The following is a 10,961-nucleotide window of genomic DNA, read 5'->3' on the forward strand; positions in this document are numbered from 1 at the left end:
CTTTTAGTAAAACAGTTTCTTGGAAATGCTTCAAAATCAATGAAACATCCGGAAAGACTTCCGTTCCTAATGTGTGTCTTTCGTCTTTCAACAGCGACATCCTGACCGCCATCGACGATGTGACAAAAGGCAGCGAAAAGATAAAGGCTGAAACGTTGCGGCAGAAAATCGAAGCAGATTTTGGCGTTCATCTGAGCGTGACGAGCGTCCGCCGCGCCCGCAGGGACCTCGGATGGAAATTTGGCAAAAACGTAATCTACCCGGTAACAAAAGAGCTCAACAGGAGAGCGAGGCTGAGCCAAGCTCTCCACTGGATCCAGTCCGGAGAGACGTGGCATGACGTTCTCTTCACAGACGTAACGATGCTAACTCTCGAGCGCAAACCCACATTTCACTTCAAAAGAGACGACCTTCTTCTGACCCGGCGAAAGCCCAAACAGCCCGTTAAGATCCGCGCCTGGGGGATGATTTCCAGACGAGGCGGCGGTCCGATGGTGACCTTTGAGGGGAACATGGACTCGGAGTACTTTGAGACGACCATCATCAAACAGAGCGCCGCACCGTACATCAGGACACATTTCGGACCGGATCACCGCTTCTTCCAGGACAACGATCCGAGGCATACCGGCGCCAAGAACTGCATCGAGTCTGAAGGAATCAACTGGGTCAGAACTCCTCCAGAATCGCCGGATCTGAAGCCTCTGAAGCCCGTCTGGCACTCGATGAAAGGCTTTATCAGAAAGGAAGTGAAGCCACGGACGAAACTGGAGCTCGTCAGGGCGATTAAGACCTTTTGGGAGACGACGGTGACCCCGGAGTTCTGCAACGAGGCGATCAACGGTCTTTCAAAAGTACTACGACTGATTGTGAAGAACAATGGAGCGCAGAGCGGGAAAGACGAGATGAGACGAGACGGGACTTTATTCATCCCCAAGGAAATTGTTCTGCCACAAAATTACAATTAACGCAGCAGCATAATAATAATAAAACTGTGAAACGAGCAATTCTACTTCTACAGGAAACTGTTTTCTTCCAGCTCAGACTTTAGTTCAATATTTAATTATCTTTGGAAAGCAAAGTTGGTCAACAAAGTGTCCTTTAGCGGAGCAGCTGGTTCAGTAAACAGAGACGTGTAATTAAACGGGTTCATCTTTATTTATTGTAATCTTGTTTCGAGTCTTCATCAAATATATTCCCAAAATTGTGTCCATAACCGTTTCCTCGTTGTATCCTTTCCTTACTTTTTCCTCTATTTCAGCGGTTTTCAAAGTGTGAGGGGGGAGCGCCTCTCAGGGGGGGGGTGCCTCCCGGGGGGGGTGCCTCCCAGGGGGGGGGGGGGGGCGCCAGAGAGCTTCCGGGGAGGCGCAGCGGGAGAACAAAATAACGAGAAACAGTGAAATCTAGCTAGTTAACTTCAGCTAACTTCATGCGAGCGGCAACTTGGATCGATTTTTAGTGAAGTCACCTCAAGTGAGAGAGGAGACGGCGTCTGGCAGTCACTTGCACACTTTTGGATGTCTGTGGAGACCGGGTTCCCCCACCTCGCCAAAAAGTGCTCACTCCCTTCCCCTCCACCTACCTGTGAGAGTGCTCACTCCCTTCCCCTCCACCTACCTGTGAGAGTGCTCACTCCCTTCCCCTCCACCTACCTGTGAGAGTGCTCACTCCCTTCCCCTCCACCTACCTGTGAGAGTGCTCACTCCCTTCCCCTCCACCTACCTGTGAGAGTGCTCACTCCCTTCCCCTCCACCTACCTGTGAGAGTGCTCACTCCCTTCCCCAGACTGTGCTTTATAAAATAAACTCTACATAAGAAAGGTGACTGTGTGGTTCCCCCCTCACAATCAATCAATCAATCAATCAATGTTTATTTATAGCCCAATATCACAAATGTTACATTTGTCTCAGTGGTCTTCACAGTGTGTACAGAATATCAGTATGACAATACGACACCCTCTGTCCTTAGACCCTCTGTCCTCAGACCCTCTGTCCTTAGACCCTCACATCGTACAAGGAAAAACTTCCAAAGAAAACCCACAGTTTAAAGGGAACATGGGAGAAACCTCAGGGAGAGCAACAGAGGAGGGATCCCTCTCCCAGGACGGACAGACGTGCAATAGATGCCGTGTGTAAATTGAAAAGATAATACATTTGCAACATAGGTCGTCCAAATGTTTGGAAATGCATGTGTGTATAATAGGAAGATGAATCCACGAGGATATCCATCCAGGACCTATGATCCAGGACCACAGCCACGACTCAAGATCCAGCGCTCGCGATCCAGGACACAGGACCGCAGGATCATCCATGACTCCGGATCCCGGCGTATATAGACACACAAGTCAACGAGCGCTGTGCCGGTGAAGGTCGGCTCTATTCACGTGTTTACCAGCTGCTCTTAAAGCAGATGCTCAGCTTCTCCTGGAACACAAAGCGACCGCAGACGCTCCACACGCTCCCGTCACGCCATGCAAGCATGCAGGCAAGAACACTTTGAATTGAAGGCGAGACTTTCTTAGAAAATAAATAAGACTTGTTGTTGGGAACTCAGCGAACTGAGTATTTAGAAATAAGAGGTTATGTTTGTTGACACAGCTTTTATCGAGAAGCCCTGCACTTAGCACGAAGAAAAGCATCTTTAAGCCTTGCCTCCGAATACAGACGTGTTTATCTCTGATGGGATCCAAGTATCTGTTCATGCACCCTGGTGACATCCCACAGGGCGTACTCTCTGGGTGGGGAAGCGTTCCCTGGTGACATCCCACAGGGCGTACTCTCTGGGTGGGGAAGCGTTCCCTGGTGACATCCCACAGGGCGTACTCTCTGGGTGGGGAAGCGTTCCCTGGTGACATCCCACAGGGCGTACTCTCTGGGTGGGGAAGCGTTCCCTGGTGAAGTGTCTGAGTGAAAGCCATGAGGCGGCTTGTGTTGAATAAAAGGTGATTTTGACTTCCAGGATTAGCTGGAAAAGCCCGATATAAGAGATGTTGTCAGAGTAATTCAAGTATAACGTTAAAGGTGGGGTAGGTACGTTTGAGAAACCGGCTCGAGTGGCTAGAATTTGAAAATACACAACCGGAGAAAATCTGCCACTTCCTCACAGAGCCCCTCCCCCAACACACACGAACTATAGAGCCCCTCCCCCAACACACACGAACTATAGAGCCCCTCCCCCAACACACACGAACTATAGAGCCCCTCCCCCAACACACACGAACTATAGAGCCCCTCCCCCAACACACACGAACGCGCACATGACCAATGAGGGCACGAGATAAGTGTGTGCCCCGATGGAAGACTGACAGGCAGGTAGGTTGTACTTTTCACAGTATCACGGCTTCCACAGATGAAAAAAATTGTATGGATTTTTTGTCAAAGCACTTCAGATATTCATTGCGATCGGGATGTTAAGAGCATTCCATGGAATATAACACAAAGTGTATCTCGAGCCGGTTTCTGAAACGTACCTACCCCACCTTTAAGTAAGGGTTTGATAACATACTGGGAACATGCAGTGGCTTAACACACATGACTCTGCATGTCTGGGTCAGCGCTCCATACCTTTGAAGTCTTGCACCAAAAGGATCCAGGAATAAGTCGTTTAAAACAAATATGCGGTCAAAATATTCCCGTTTCAGATCCTTTGAGTTCCCAAATCTGGAAAAAGTTGACTATTTCCTATCGATGTCTTTCCTTCAGCCAATCACTGAGATGCATCTGGTTAGCATACGAGCCACTTCTATATTATGATATCAGTCTTATATACATGTTTCCCCACAGTTCATCCATGAGTACACCGCACATATCTGCCGTGTCATGTTATATGTGTTGTACGACCCGGTTCTCTTTGGAGACGAAGCATGACTCAGCAGTATCTGTGCCACTACAGCTCTGATGATAGCATCGGTGTGAAAGTGAGAGAGAGCTGTCCGTCATCCTGAGGAGCTTTAATGACACGGAAATAAATAAAATAAACGAGGGGGGCGGAGAAGAGGAGGAGAGGAGGAGAGGAGGAGAGGAGGCATTTCAAAAGTTCAACATCTGCTGCCCCGGCTCTCCATCTGTGTGTGTGTGTGTGTGTGTGTGTGTGTGTGTGTGTGTGTGTGTGTGTGTGTGTGTGTGTGTGTGTTTACACCGACTGTTGGCCCATTAGCTGTCCTCCACATGCGGGTCCATCTGGCTCCTAGCAGCAGATGGGGCCCCCCCCCCCCCCCCCCGTCGCCAGGTGACTTAAAGTGTCTGTTAATTAGAGCCGATGTCTCATTCAGTCTCATCGTCCTCTCTTTCGTGCAAATGTGCCATTTCACTAATTACTTGAGTGTGTGTTTTAATGTCTGTTTACCTGTGTGTGTGTGTGTGTGTGTGTGTGTGTGTGTGTGTGTGTGTGTGTGTGTGTGTGTGTGTGTGTGTGTGTGTGTGTGTGTGTGTGTGTGTGTGTCTGTGTCTGTCTGAGGAAACAAGAGGCATACCCGTGGATAGACTGCAACGCTGGGAAACTGGGCTGCAAAGTTTGTTCATCCATTTCGGATGTATCAGTCTTCAAAACGCAAGGTGTCCGTCCGTCCGTCCGTCATGTTGTGTGTGTGTGTGTGTGTGTGTGTGTGTGTGTGTGTGTGTGTGTGTGTGTGTGTGTGTGTGTGTGTGTGTGTGTGTGTGTGTGTGTGTGTGTGTGTGTGTGTGTGTGTGTGTGTGTGTGTGTGGCTCTAATGAAAGCAGCGCTGTGTTTCGCCCAAATCCTTTGAGGGGGATCAGTCCAAGAAAAACATCCAGGAATTAGTCAGACCCGCTCCTGACGGCCCGGAAAGGATTTAATTCAGAGCAAAGCGTTTATCTGACGGATTGAGTTGTTCATTGAGAGAGCCTGAAGTGTCGAGTCATCTCCAATAAGCACGTTCAAACACAAATCATTTAAATGCAGATTGTATTTAACTGTTGCCCTGCAGAGCCAGGATGTATATATATTAGGGATGGGAATTTGAAAGCAAATGTATATTCGAATATTCGACCCCCCAAAAAACGGTTAACCGGTTAACCGAAATGTACATATCCCAAAAAAATTTTTTTATTTTTTGGCCTAATTTTCTTTCAATAAATTTTTTTTTTTAAATACAATTATTCATAACTCATATTCGAATACATGAATAATTATTCGAATACCTGAATAATTTCGAATATTCGAATAATCGATTAATCGTTCCCATCCCTAATATATATACGTTTTAAGAACACGCAGGCGACTGTTTACGTGTCACAAACTCATAATAAATTGCAGAAAAACTATGAAAAATACGATATATTGATATATATTCACTTAAGGCTCAGTAACGTCCTAAAACATTTGGTGCCACGTTTTATCAAACAACCAAAAGGAAAGAGTGCAATGGGGGAAACAACGTGCAGCTCCTGCCGTCTGGATATCTTTCCGCCGTCAGAACATGTCATAATATTTTCTTTGATCTGTGACATGACACACACCCGAGAGCTGACCTGTGTGTGAAGGGTTAAACATGCACACACACTTTGTAAAGAGCAGGACGGCTTTAGAGTGTGTGAGGCGAGGGCAGATACATATCGACCGTCCTCGGCTCTCTTCTTTAAATCATGAATATCTCATACGTTCTGATCCCTGGAGGCGAGTCTATTTGTTTCCATCACTTATCGGTTGGAGGACGCCACCTCTGACCGCTCTGCACACGGCACTAACACACAGATATCATGTTTAAAAAGTACTTATATCTCGAGGACAACTTGTGATAAAAAAGGAAGTGAAAGCATGAACTAAATAGAAATGAAAAAAGTCATTATGCAGAATTTCTGCTTGAGTTGCATGAAATCATGATATAAGCATTATTTTAATTATTATTATTTACCCTTAAAATGTCAGAATGTAAAATAAATATCATTTAATTCTCTCAGGATTGATCGTGTTTAATTGTATTTAATCTTTTTGGGGATTTTTTTCTTGACCATGTGAATATATTTAATTTATTTCGATTTTTTTACAATTACATATCTTTGTTTTATTTCATTTTTGTTATTTAAGATTAATTTCTTATATCAAAAACAGTTGTATCCCAGCAGCTATCACACAGATGCCTATTTTTTATTTATTTAATTGTGAATTTTGAATGTCCATGTTTGTCCTGGTGTTTTCCTTCTTAAAATGTTTTTTAAATATTGTGAGATTTGGTTGAGCAGGGTTTACTTACAAATAAATAACCTGAACCTAATATAAATATATAGACTGTTTTCATTCTCGAGTTTTCTGTATCTTATTGATTAGAAAGGCGAGTCCGCACATTCTCACCTACTCAATCAGCTTCCGAATGGTTTGCACCAAACGATTGTTTAAATAATGCCGAAATGACCCGTCAGAGCCGCTGCAACGCCACCAGATGGACGGCAGTAAAACAGGAACTATTTTCTTTCTCGTCACATTATATTTTAATGTCCTCCGGTAGCCCCCCCCCCCCCCCCCCCCCCCCCCCCCCCGCAGCGCTGCGACTCACTGCAGACGGAGGCTCGTTTTAAATAAAACCCTGCATTATAAATAAATGGCTTTATCGGAAACAGAGCCGACTATCTGCGGGTTACTGAGAAACACTTTGTTTCTATTAAAGCGTCCGGCGGTGCAGAACGCTCTGACTGGCTCTAAACACGCCGTGTCGCTCTGAAACAGGCGGCGTGTGTGTGTGTGTGTGTGTGTGTGTGTGTGTGTGTGTGTGTGAGTGTGTGTGTGTGTGTTTCTCAGAGGACTCTTTGAGCAAATTCGAGGAACAATTCTTCTTCTAATTTCATTTCATTTTGCGCTGACTCACTCAGCCAACACAGCCGGAGGGTCGTCTGCAGAAATCAGATATTGCTCCGTGAGAAGGAGGAAGAGTTCAGGACTTCCTCCTCTTCAAAAGCCTGTTTTAACTTTCATCTCAAAAACACACACACTGTATAAAAGTGATGTTGTGTCGAAACAACAAAGAGGGAGAGGACGCCTGCAGGAACGAGCAGGCGGATCTGTATCTGGGATATAAAACCGAGAACACTAAAAAGTAGAATAGGGCCCCTTTAAAGATTAAGATCAGCACCCAAGGAGCTTCGACCTGTTCAGCCCCGAGCCTGATTTCAGGTCTCAGGCTCGAACAGGACATTCCCGGAACACATGACCATATCTTCTAAAAGGGTTACATTAATAATCTTTTTCTCAAAGTAACGATAAACCTGTGAGTTGGATGTAGACAAGTCAGAATCAATATAGATGTTTTTTATTTTAAAGAAAGTTCCGATTGAACACAGTAAAAAACTGTAAAGTATAGTGTCCGTCCAAAACATATTTTGGACTTATAGTGAAAACCAGCGGTGGAGTGGGCGTTGGACGCGGGGGTACCGTACCCCCACTTATTTAGAGCATGATCTTTTTTTGAATAGTCTATTGCCAGTCTTATCAGTTGTAAGTGTGTATTTGTTGTAATAATGACAAAAACATAATACATTTCACAGTAATTATAATAAAAAATAAAAACGATTTCCTTAAAAAATGATGATTCGTCATCACGCTCGTGACCCCGCTGCAGCGAGCTGCCCGCCGGTTTTGCGGCAGCTCTTTCCCTCAAGAACGCTAACGAAAAAGCTCTATAATGGCAGGCAAACATGTTTTACTTGACTTCTTTTCTAAAAATAATATAATTCACAAGAAGAAAGAGGCTAGCAGCACCGAAGCTACAAGTGAAGCTGCTACTAGTACTACATCATCAGAAGAGCCGCCTAAAGACGTGGATAATGCTAGCACTGACGTTAACGTTAGCTATAGCAACGTTCCCCTAGCTAGCTCAAGCTCACCTTTCCCAGAGGTATGGACGGAGGAGATGTGGCGGAGGAAACAAGAGGCATAGGCTACCCGTGGATAGACTACAAAGCTGGGAAACTGGGCTGCAAAGTTTGTTCATCCATTTCAAAACGCAAGGTGTGTGTGTGTGTGTGTGTGTGTGTGTGTGTGTGTGTGTGTGTGTGTGTGTGTGTGTGTGTGTGTGTGTGGTGGTGCGTGCGTGCGTGTGTGTGCGTGTGTGTGTATGTGTGAAGCAGCGCTGTCTGCTTATTTGCAATATAGGCTAGGCCTAATCAGAATAATTTCAAGTCCAGATTCAAGGTTGTTTGCATAAGTAGGCTATATTTTTGGTTTTGATTATTTAATAAATTAATTTCAGGATAACTTTGGGAATTTTGTTTGTTTGTTATGAATTTTAAATAGATTTTGAAAGTGGAGAGAGAGAGAGAAGCAGCGCCGTCTGCTTGCTTGCAATACTGTAACTAAAGTAGGACTAAGCATACCGGTAGTTTCTGTGGACCTGTCTGCGCGTGCGCACTTGTGTGGCATTGTTTGGGATGACCTGATTAAAATAGCGTCCCAGTAAAAAAATCCCCACTACGCCACTGGTGAAAACTAACCTTGGATGATGGGTTAGGAGACTAAAAGCTGTAGGAATCCAAAGTACAACATATAATAAGTACCCTGTATCAAGATGGATGCAAAACAAGTGATATTTGACCTTTTTAGAGAGATTTAGCAAAAAAAACACTTCTGGGGTCATTCGGGTGGATTTTCCATTTCTCTGGCCCCCATTTGTCGATGTTGGTGATTGACACCTCTTTCTGACCGTTAGAGCCAATAGAATCGAAGGGGAATTTCCCCACACACACACATGGTAAAACAAAAAGGTGGGGGCTTCACGCACATAGTTTTGCATGAGAGTGAAGCTATCTCTCGCTCTGACATCTGGAAACTGAAAAGCAGGTTTATTGCTTATGGATTATCAGAAATCATTTCAAAGGGACACAGACACCTTGGATTAACCTATGGATTAACTTCAGCAGCGTTTTTTATCGTTTTAATGCCATTGAAGACCCCTTTTGACCAGACTACGACACAGGTAAGCCATGTTAGCGTTTTTAGCTACCTAGCGCCACATGTTTTGATGTCTGTTTTTGTTTATAAAGTCGCGAGTTCGTATCATAGAGTGATAATGTATGTACCCATCGATTCTGTGTCCGCTCACGATCAGATCGATGGGTTGGATGTGCAGAATGGATAAATAATAAGGTTTTATGAGTGAGTTTCGGTGCAGTAAATATGTTAGCTCGTTGCTAATTCAGAGGCTCAGCGTTAGCATTGTGGGTTTTTTTTTTAAAAAGAAAAAAATTATCAGTTCGATGAGTTTCTTCCCGTTACATGGATATAAAGCATCCATAGTTTATTAAATGAACATGCCCTCAGACACTGTTTCCTGCCAGCTTAACAGGTTAAAACGTGAGACAGGAAGTCACTTTTGAGAGACAGAACACATTGCTGGTGATTTCATGGGATTTGTTGACAGAAAAAACATCGAATACATTTGTTTTTAAAAAGGGTCTGGAAAACATATAGTCTCTCCCCTGCGGTGGTATCTAACAAAGCAGACACGCTCAGTTTGATTCCGTCATCCCCCGAGAACAATGGGGTTTTGTTTAAGTTTCTCACAGCGTCCACGAAAAGTGTCCCAGTTCCTCCGGATAATCCTCAGACCTCTCTGTCAACACTTTCCATTTGGGGATTGTTTTACACCCAGACACAATAACTCCTGTCCGCAGAGACGCTCTCCTTGAGAACATGTCGAATTGAATATCCCTCGTCTGGGTTTATCTCAGAGGAAATATCTCGGGCCAAAAAAGTACTTTTTAAATCAGCTTTTCTACCGGTGTTGTGTTTGGCGTCTGGAGACTTCTAAATGTTTTACTCTTAGAATAAATTCATGTCTGACCGTCTGCAGCCTCGATATGAAACGATGGCTCACCTGCAGCCATCAGAAGTCAGAACAATTACATTTCATGAGCGACAACTTCAGCATACCTGATGCCCCTCGACACGCTGAACTGAAACTCAATCTGTCTTGAATAAAAGACCTGATACGAATAAATAAACTCAATAATAATAAGGTGCGTTGGAGGGGCCGAAAGCCAACAGGGATGCGCTTGGTTGGAACAAAATAAGTGTGTGAGAACCTTGTTATAAATGAATAAAATATATTCCACTCACCATGTTCCACTTTGGGAAGAGGAAGTCTGTGCCGACGTACTCGAAGTAATGAGCGAAGCCTTCCTTCAGCCAGACGTCCTCCCACCACACCGGAGTCACCAGGTCACCAAACCACTGGGAACACAGGAAATGAAGACATGATGAGTTCTTTCTGCCAATTATTTATCCGTGAAAGATTTATAAACTCCTGTAGACGAATTCTGATGACGTGTTTGAAGAATCAAGGGTCCGAAACTCAAGTTCTCAGAGTAGTAGTAGTAGAACCGTTATTTATCCAGGAAAATCAATTAAGAACAAATTCTTATTTCCAATGATGGCCTGACAGAAGGCACAGGCTTCCTGATTGGACTCCGGGCACTCCAGAACCCAGGACTCAAACACATCGAGCAACGATGACAGGCAAAGCAGTTAAACATATACAAACTCTAAAACAGGGGTGTCAAACTCAATTTCATAGCGGGCCACATTCGCATAAAGGTTGCACTCAAAGGGCCGGTTGTAACTATATAAATGTATAATATATATATAAAATATTGTATTTTATATTACATTATTGGATAGGATAATAATTTAGTAATTAACTACCTGAAAGCAGAAGTCCAGGGCAAATAATTGCAAGTCTCTTCAGTGCGCATGTCACAAAATATGATGCATTGTGGGACATGTAGTTTATGGGCAACCTGCTTCTGTAATGCGGCATGTAACCGTATTATATTGTTTGCAAGCTCTTGCGGGGCCACATAAATGAAGTCCCGGGCCAGATTTGGCCCCCGGGCCTTGAGTTTGAGACCCCTGCTCTAAAACAATATTGCTGTGGTTCAATCAGTCATTACAACCAGCATCAGGCACAGCAGCTGCACGTGTGTACCAGGGTGTCAATAATAGTGACATTGAAGGTG

At 44.4% G+C, this 10,961-nt stretch overlaps 1 long non-coding RNA gene across 1 annotated transcript in view; it reads right to left on the minus strand.

The window, feature by feature from the left end:
• LOC117443240 (uncharacterized) overlaps window positions 1-10,174 on the minus strand; it is an 18,483-nt gene extending 8,309 nt beyond the window's left edge. Inside the window, exon 1 of the long non-coding RNA XR_004551640.1 lies at window positions 10,063-10,174. This is a non-coding gene — a long non-coding RNA (uncharacterized lncRNA). The remainder of the gene's footprint in view (window positions 1-10,062) is intronic.
• Between the last annotated feature and the right edge of the window lie 787 nt (window positions 10,175-10,961).

Source organism: Pseudochaenichthys georgianus, unplaced genomic scaffold (genome assembly GCF_902827115.2).
Source record: "Pseudochaenichthys georgianus unplaced genomic scaffold, fPseGeo1.2 scaffold_560_arrow_ctg1, whole genome shotgun sequence".
Lineage (NCBI taxonomy): Eukaryota > Metazoa > Chordata > Actinopteri > Perciformes > Channichthyidae > Pseudochaenichthys > Pseudochaenichthys georgianus.